The sequence below is a fragment of the Hordeum vulgare genome, chromosome 3H, assembly GCF_904849725.1.
Source record: "Hordeum vulgare subsp. vulgare chromosome 3H, MorexV3_pseudomolecules_assembly, whole genome shotgun sequence".
Lineage (NCBI taxonomy): Eukaryota > Viridiplantae > Streptophyta > Magnoliopsida > Poales > Poaceae > Hordeum > Hordeum vulgare.
Genome location: NC_058520.1, coordinates 256,791,678 through 256,800,322, shown reverse-complemented (window position 1 = coordinate 256,800,322; position 8,645 = coordinate 256,791,678). Strand labels below are relative to the sequence as shown.

The 8,645-nt window shown below is 49.5% G+C and overlaps 1 pseudogene; it reads right to left on the bottom strand.

Annotated features, from left to right (window-relative positions):
- Positions 1 to 7,375: 7,375 nt before the first annotated feature.
- On the bottom strand, positions 7,376 to 7,909 carry LOC123441657 (annotated as a pseudogene).
- Between the last annotated feature and the right edge of the window lie 736 nt (positions 7,910 to 8,645).

Below are 8,645 nucleotides of genomic sequence, written 5' to 3'. Positions count from 1 at the left end.
CGAGAAGAATGCTGCTAGCACTCACCGGTAACGAAACTAGAAGAATGTTGTTGACGGCCCACCAGCGCGTGGGATCGCAACAGTTTTCGAGGGTAGAGTATTCGACCCAATTTGTTGATACGCAAAATGGAGGTGAGAGGATACTCTCTAGTATTAGCAGCTGGATATGTTGGATTCAACCACACTTGAAAGATTAGTATCTGTAAGCAAAGGTTCAACAGCAAAGTAGTATGATAACAACGGTGTCAGAAATGATCTGTTGACGGCAGACTATTCCTAACTGTCGTATCAATGGCGCCTCAAGTTGCCTCGTTGACGGAAATTGTCGTTTCCCGTCAACGATCAGCGAATCAAAATTGTAGCAGGTAGCAGCAGTGTAACGAGTAACAACAGTGGCAAGGAACAACAGTAGTGACAGCGGTAGCAAGTAGCAACAGTAGCAATCGACAGTAGTAACGACAGTACCAGCAGAGCAAGAGAAGTAACAGCAGTAGCAGCAGAGTAAGACAAGTACCAACAGTAGTAGGACAAACTCGTAGGCAATGGGTCGGTGATTCGTTTGGATGATATTCATCATGCAACAGTTATAACACGGAGAGATATGTGGCTAGCTCCCGTTCGTCAATGTGATGTAGGCATGCATTCTGTGTGTCGTCATACGTGCTTAGCAAAAAGAACTTGCATGACATCTATTGTCCATCCCTCCCGTGGCAGCGGGGTCCAAAAGGATACTACGGGATATTAAGGTGCTCCTTTTAATAAAGAACCGGAATAATGCATTAGCACTTGGTGAACAGATGAACTCCTCAAACTATGATCATCACCGGGAGTGGTTCCGGTTATTGTCACTCCGGGGTTGCCGGGTCATAACACATAGTAGGTAACTACAACATGCAAGATCGGATCTAAAACACACATATATTGGTGACAACATAATAATTTCAGATCTGAAATCTGGCACTCGGGCCCTAGTGACAAGCATTAAGCATGGCAAAGTAGTAGCAACATCAATCTCAGAACATAGTGGATACTAGGGATCAATCCCCGTCAAAACTAACTCGATTACATGATAGATATCATCCTACTCATCACCGCCCAGCGAGCCTACGAATAGATTACTCACGAATGATGAAGAGCTTCATGGAATTGGAGAGGGAAGAAGGTTGATGATAACGATGGCGATGAAATCTTCTCTTCTTATTTTTTCTGGGCGAAAGTGAATTTATAGAGCTGAGATTGGGGGCGGCAGAGCCACGTGGGCCCCACAAGCTTGGTTGCCACGGTCAGGGGGGTGGCCGCGGAAACAGGGCTTGTGGCCCACTGGCCCACCCCCTTTGTTGGATCTTGGCGCAGGTATTTTTCATATTTTCAATAAAAATTCTCCGTAAAGTTTCAGGACGTTTCGAGAACTTTCATTTGTGCATAAAAACAACACCATGGCAATTCTGCTGAAAACAGCGTCAGTCCGGGTTAGTTCCATTCAAGTTATGCAAATTAGAGTCCAAAACAAGGGCAAAAGAGTTTGGAAAAGTAGATACGACGGAGACGTATCACCCCCCGGAAGCGTGTAGAACAAAGGCTCAGAAGAAAGATGTGGAAAGAAAGTATGAAGGAGGATACAGACGCTGACTCATCTATGAAGATCGACTTCTTCTTCTACGGAGCCCGCCGAGTTTGGGGGTGGCCGCCCCCGGGCGACCTCCTTTTTCGTACGGCATGGGCGGCCTGGCAAGGGGGCTCGGTAGACCTCGGCCGAAGCCCGAGGGCAGGGGTGACAATATCCACCATCGACTGGTCGCCACCGCAGACCCCGGATCGACCCGGAGCAAGCCCTTGGGGTTCATGCAGCGATGCATCGCCCGCGACGACTCCGGGAGGGGCGACATGACCAGAGATTCCGTGGGCCTGAACCCCAAGGGCCGAAATCCCCCGGGGGCCATCTCCTTCCTAGGGAGGAACCCCCACTCATCGAAGAGAGGCATCTTCACTACGAGCGCTTTCGAGGCCTTGAAGTTATGTAACGCGGGGCCATTCCGGGGAAGCTCATCGGGGTTGCCACCAGTCAGCCGATGGAGCAGCACGCACAAGATGTCGGAGGAAAGTTGCATGACTTGGATCCTCATTGGGTCTCGGGGTCCTGTATCGGCCCACATTGGACGGGAGTGGCGCTGGAGAGAAGCAATCCGTCGACAAATAAACTCCCGCACCACCATCGCCATCGTCAGCCAGTCACGCTCTAGTCTCTCCAGCCGGGCCAGGACCGTCGTGAGTCGGGGATCATCGAGCTTCTCGCGCATCCACCCCCTTGTTGGCGTTGCGGGGATCTATGGGGGAAGGAACAGGGGCCCATCCTCGACAGTCTCGACCTGCACCGACTGCCGCCGGAACCCCTCTACTTCAGGGAGGAGCTCGGCGCCAAGGGCCCCCCGGACCGATGCTTCAGCCGCTTTCAAGGACATGCATCCAGAGCACTGCTCCGAGGATATTGATTCGAGGGAGATGAAGTGCCACGGAAGGGGTGACGCCCACAAAGTCCTCGCACAAGAACGTGAAGGACGAAAGGAGAACCAAAGATATGGGGTCAAGATGGAGCGCATGGATGTGGCAGTGTGAAAGCAATACACCGAGGAAGCTCGAGAACAGCAGCAGTACGCGAGACAGGAGGGCGTGGAGGACATCTCACCCCAAGGACACAAACCTGGCCAGATCCGGGGGGTCCGCCATTCACTGGAGCCAACCGTGACCACCAGTCGGACCTTCTCCAACCCCTCGAAGTTCACCATTGTTGACCGGCCGAGAGCGGGCCGAGGCGTACCCGAGAATGAGGGTAGGGCAACGCGACACACGAGAGATGAGAGGAAGAACCAGCGGCAGAATCGACAAGAGGAGGAGGCCGCGTGCAGGCTATGGTCATGAGTTCCTACGCAAAGAAGACGGATCCGCCATTTAAAGGCCTAGCCCGGAGGCGTTTAGGGCCCGCGACGCTTCAGGCCGCCCTCAAGGCCTTGCCAGGAAGCCAACCTCAGTGCGCCTTGGGCGTGGGGCTACTGTCGGCGTTCTGGGAATGGAGATATGTAGACCCTCCTGCCTACGGCCAAGGTCTGGCCCATGTCATCATCTTAAAACCAACGGGCCTGACATCACTCAGGACAAGACCCTCGTGAGGGGCCAAGCCTCGCGAGAAGGAGCAGCATCAAGACCTGCATGGGGCCTCCTCAGGACCCCCCGGAGCGGCGGACATTCCGAGGCGAGGCCCAGCCTGAGGAGTCAAGGGTGACGCAAGGGGAGGACAGGCGAGCAGCAGACAGCACAGCAGAGCAGTTTCCCCTTTGGTGCAAAGGGGGCATGAGCGAACGCAGGGTCCCAAGGTATCTTCTAAAGGTTTCCATTCTAGTGTAACAAGACCCCGCCTCCCCGCCGGCAGGACGGACGTCATCCCCGAGCCAGCCCCTGCAGCGCTGGCAGCTACTTTGCACACGAAGACCACTTTTGGCCGGGGGAAGCACGTTCCCCTGTCCCCCTTCGAAATTGGTCGTTGTGGGATCCCTTCCCGCTGAAATTATGAGGGAAGAGGACCAAGGTCACCGCTATAAATAGAGGTTAGCTTGCTTCGTAGAAGGGGACCGAGGAACTCTCATCCACAAACTCGCTTACCACTAAGGCCATCCAGGCTCTGGAGCCCGAAGAACACTATACTAGTTCATCCGCCAACCTCCACGAGAGGTGATCCACCAGAGCAGGAGTAGGGTTTTACGCTTCGCAGCGGCGCGAACCTGGGTAAACCGTTCTGTTTTCTGTTTCCCTCACCATCGAGTGGGCTCCTCGCCGTTCCCATTGAGTAGAGAGCTAGGCGAGGCCAGGCCGTGAGAGATCTTCGTACATGCCCCTAAGTTCGAGTCTTTAGGGTTTTGCGGAGCCCGAAATCCAACACTTCTGTTGTCGAGAAAGGTGAGAGAGGGATAGCAGTATAGAGAGGAGTGCCTAAGGGGGTGGTATAGTGCAAGTGCAATCAAACAAGTTTTGAAAAGTCAACTCAAACATAAGGATGAGGCAGGTGATATAGCCGCGTACTTGTTGCCTAGAGAAAAGTCGCGACTTATATCAAACAAATAAACAAAACAAGCAACACACAACATGGTTCCGTCCGAACCATTTCACGGACTCGACTTCGCATAGGGGACTCACGACTCATCCTACCCTAGGGTTCTTAGACTCGACAGTCGTGCTTGCTTCGTGCTTTGGGGAGGAGTCCGCTCAGTATTCTGGACCCTGTCATGGTGTAGTTGTGTCCCTTGTTGTTGTTTGCCGAAACGATCGGGTTGAGCTGAAAAGAGTCCATGACGCCTTCTCATCTGGGAGCTGCCGACGAATGTGGTTCCACATGGCTATCGTCCATTGGGTCTTCTATTATGTTTGCCATCTTGCCATTGTTTTCTTGTCTTCCAAGGCATCAAGACTTCCAAGTGGACAACTTTTATGCAACGAAATCAACATGGCATAATAGAGTTTCGATCTGTCAGTCATGTTGATCACAATATCGACACCTAGAGCGGGTGAGTCGGACCAATTGGCAAGGTCCTCATCCATAGGTGGTGGTCGACACAACCTTGATATTGATAGGGCCTCTCTGTTAGTGATGTAGATCACGGTCTTGCACATATTACGTCCCGATCATCGTAGGTGAAGGTGGCATCTCTCTAGAATGGTGTCGACCGTGTCGCCATCTTCTGGGTCTCGATATCCTTGTTCCTCATGGAGGTACTTCTGTTTGTGTCGTCTGGTCTTAGCATTGCCATCCTTGTCTTCCAAGTATGTGGGTGATTGCTCGGAAAGATTGCTTCCTTCAAAGTTACCCACGAGGATTTTAGTAATCCCGTGGTCAGGCATAAAGTGCTAGCGTCCATTTGCAAATTTTGAAGAAGCGGACGAGGAGTGTCAAGAGAATAGGAACAGAGGTGCCAAGGAAAAAACCTTGCTTCCTTTGATAATTTAGGAGAGGTGTGGAAGACATGCGTTTTGCAAGTACATTTGAAGGTCTAGAAATCAGCTTTGTCCTAACTAATGTCCGTGCTAACTAAGCGCTTCCTACAGTCAGGATGGCTCTGATACAAGCTGTGTGGGGAACCCGACTTACGAGTTGAGATCGCCAATTGAACGTTCTCAGTGATCCCAGAGAACAATGCTCACCGAACACATAGAAACTGAATAACAAGAGTCTTACATCCATACATACCGTTTGATAAAAATAATGACCTTGCGGTTAAGCCTTACATAGATAGGGCCTTGGAGGCCAATACCGCAAACTTGACCAATAGCGGATATCTTGCTCAAAAGCGTGAACCCATGTCATCAGCCTTAACCTACAGGCATTCTAACTGGGAGGCATCCTAGCTCGCAGGAACATCACCATGTTACTCTTCACCATCTCCTGCTCTCTTACATGGTCAATGAAATAACGAGTGGCAAGCCAATGAGTACTTTGAATGTACTCGCAAACAGCCCATGATGCAGATTATGTAGTTGAGTGCAATATGAATTATAATGTAGCCTTTGCGGAAAGCAGGTTTTTATTAATGCATAAATATGGTCAAGTGTTTAGATGGTCATGCATCAATAGGCAAATAGTAACAATAAGAACAAGTTACATAAATCAACATAATTATTTCCAGAACTGAACACCTCCTGTTCATCCTCCATGTCAACTCACTAAACTTGACAAAGTAATCATTTTGGCAGGTAACACCTTTATACACACGCACACTTGGTTTATGCGGAAACGACTAAACGTAGTTTAACCAGCACCACCCAACTATCCTCGACCTTGGGCACGGCTATTCGAATAGTTTTACTCTCTCTAGAGGATGCATGCTGTACCCACGAGATCCGGGAAACTTCCGTGTCATCCACCACTCGCACTATATAATGTACCTGATGTAAGTACCCGATCAATGCCTGTCCCCTGACGACAATAGACAAAGAGTCCACTTGACTGGTACCCAGCCCACACGATGTATGTCTTACCAGCACCAACTCTAGACCATATCATCCATGCAGGGACCAACGGTGTTCCTGAAACACGTAAAAAAGACATAGTCGCCCTACCTGGCACGACCCAGACACGAGAGTGACCATATCACTCCCGCCACTAGTAATGTGGGCTCTTTTCTAGCATGACTAGAGTAATCAACACAGCCCGTCCCATAAAGGGGTATCGTGGTTGCACATGAAAGATTGGGATGGTCGACAAATATTAAATCCAATCCCATTTTTGAAACCACTCTTACAAAACCTTTTAGGTACACCACTTCTTTCTCAAGTGGTCCTTTAGTTTAACACCATCACCCTCGGGCATTAGTGGCACCCGACGGGGTTTTCGTAAAACTTTTGTAATCACCTTAGTGTTACCATTTCCTTGCATGTGCTCATCCTACATGTAGCACTACTATCTACTTGTCAATTTTACTTTAGCGTGACCCTCATAGATGGTAGGGTCATGCTCAATGCAAGTGCTCCGGAGGATCTATCGGTAACACCGTATAGTGGTGTACCTATTAATCATGACTATATGCATCGGCATGAAGTAATCAACATGCCCCGCATAAACATTTTTCTCGGACATGGTCAAAGGGATACTTGCCTTGATCAGCTAGCTTTCCGGGGTCTTCGAGGTCTTCTAGTCCAACTCCGAGAACACCGTCTATTTCACCAACTATCGTCGGAAAACAACCATAGTAAGCCACACAGCAAGCAGAAAGAAAAGTGCTCTAAAAATAGGAGTTTTATTTTTCTTTGACCTCTCTCATCATAAGAAAAATAGATAAAGCTTGTTTGAGGAGATTTAGATCATCAGAGATTTTTGAATGGAGGAATGGAGGAGAGGTGATCCTATAAGAAGTCTAAATAAAACAATGTGCTAAAAATTAGTGGAGGTTGTCATTTAATAGAACATGAATTTAGAAACATTTAAGAAGTGGTTTCACTGGAATTGAAGTTGGTATGAATTTCCTATAGATTTTCTAATATTGAATAAACAACAAAAAGGGCTATTTATTTGATGCGACACAAACATTGCAGATAAAAATGTTCACCTACGCTAGGAAATTATAGAATGATTTAATATATCTTTGGAAATTGGAATCACTCGATTTGGAGCTGATTTGAGTCTCCTAGGATTTTGGCAACGTGGGGCTAGAAACATTCAAATCTGCATTTGAATATTAACACTACATAAAAGTTATTTGGAAAAATGTGCAAGGCACCTCCTTGGCTAGATCTTAATTTTTGGACCTGTAGGAATTTGAAACATCAATTTTGGAGTAAAATGAATTAGATATGGTTTTTGAAGTTTCTAATAAAACAAAAAACTAAAAAGGAGCTATACCAGAGAGTTAAAGTGTGCCCAAAGCGCTAAATAGGCCTTGGACCGGCCCAGCTTGGCCTAGCTCGCGGTGGCGCACTTGACGGAGAAAGCGCCTCCGAGTTTTACGTCTCCTGTGCGGGAAGACGACCAGGAGGGCTCCCATCTCCACTTATGGCTAGGCCCGGGCACTGTACCGCTTACAGGCAAGCCCTGTTGGTCAGCTCCATCTCCAACCTTCCGCTTGAGCTGGGAACGACAGGGAGGCAGGACAGTGTATTGTTGGCGCTCGCCCTAGAGGCTCCAGTCGGCCCCGCCGACGCCACGGGCACCGGCGCACTCGTCGGGGAGTGCCAGGTCGAGTCTCTCATTAGCCACGGAGGAGGTAGCCATCGGTGACCGTGGGCACTGCATCCTAGTCATGGGAAGAACGACAGGAGGAGCGGAAGACGAGTGGGGAAACGCATGGACGTTCCGATGAGGCTCACGGAGGAGAGAAAAGGCCGAAGTGGCCGAATTTGATGGAGAACCGGCTGGGGAGATTCTAGCCATGGGGTGGATAGGGGGCATGGGAGGAGAAATTGGGGCGTATGGAGGTTTGCAGGAGGGATACTGATATAGGAGGGTGAAGCAGGGACTCGGGGGAGGCTCTAAGTGGAGGGGCGATCGAGGGGAGACACGGATGCACCACGGGTGGTCTGAGCACAGCGAGGGCATGCATGCGGCAGGGGGCTTGGTGGCTTCTAGGCATTCATAAGGGCTTGGACGGTCAAAGGAGAGTGCCTTGGCGCTCTCAAACAAACTGCCCCGGCTAAACATGGCCTGCAGGGTGAAGACAAGGTGCAAAGCACCATTATTGCATTCCAGGGAGGTGGTCACCACCCCACTCCATGTCCATGGCCACCCCTTGGCCAGACCAAGGTGTCAAGCTTCCAAGGCACGCGTTGGAGAGGGAACTGGTGAAGTTTGAACTTGAATGGAGCAGATTAGACCAGGTTTCCTCTCTATTAAAGTTTTCAACAACAAACTTGGGGCTAGCAAAAAGTGTTTGCAGTGAGCGGAAATTGAGATGAGACCTTGTCTAGCAGTATTTGGTATGGAAGTACTACAATAATGCAAAGTTTCATATCAAGAGGAGGTGTCTAGCTAGCAGTTGTAGTTCAAAGCTACATTTCGGCCACAAATCAAGTTTCAGATGGGTTGCTCATATTTTCCACATGAGCATGCCATATATTGTTTTGGGATGATGCATTAGCATGCTAGAGGCTCTATGGAAAGAGGTGGTGGC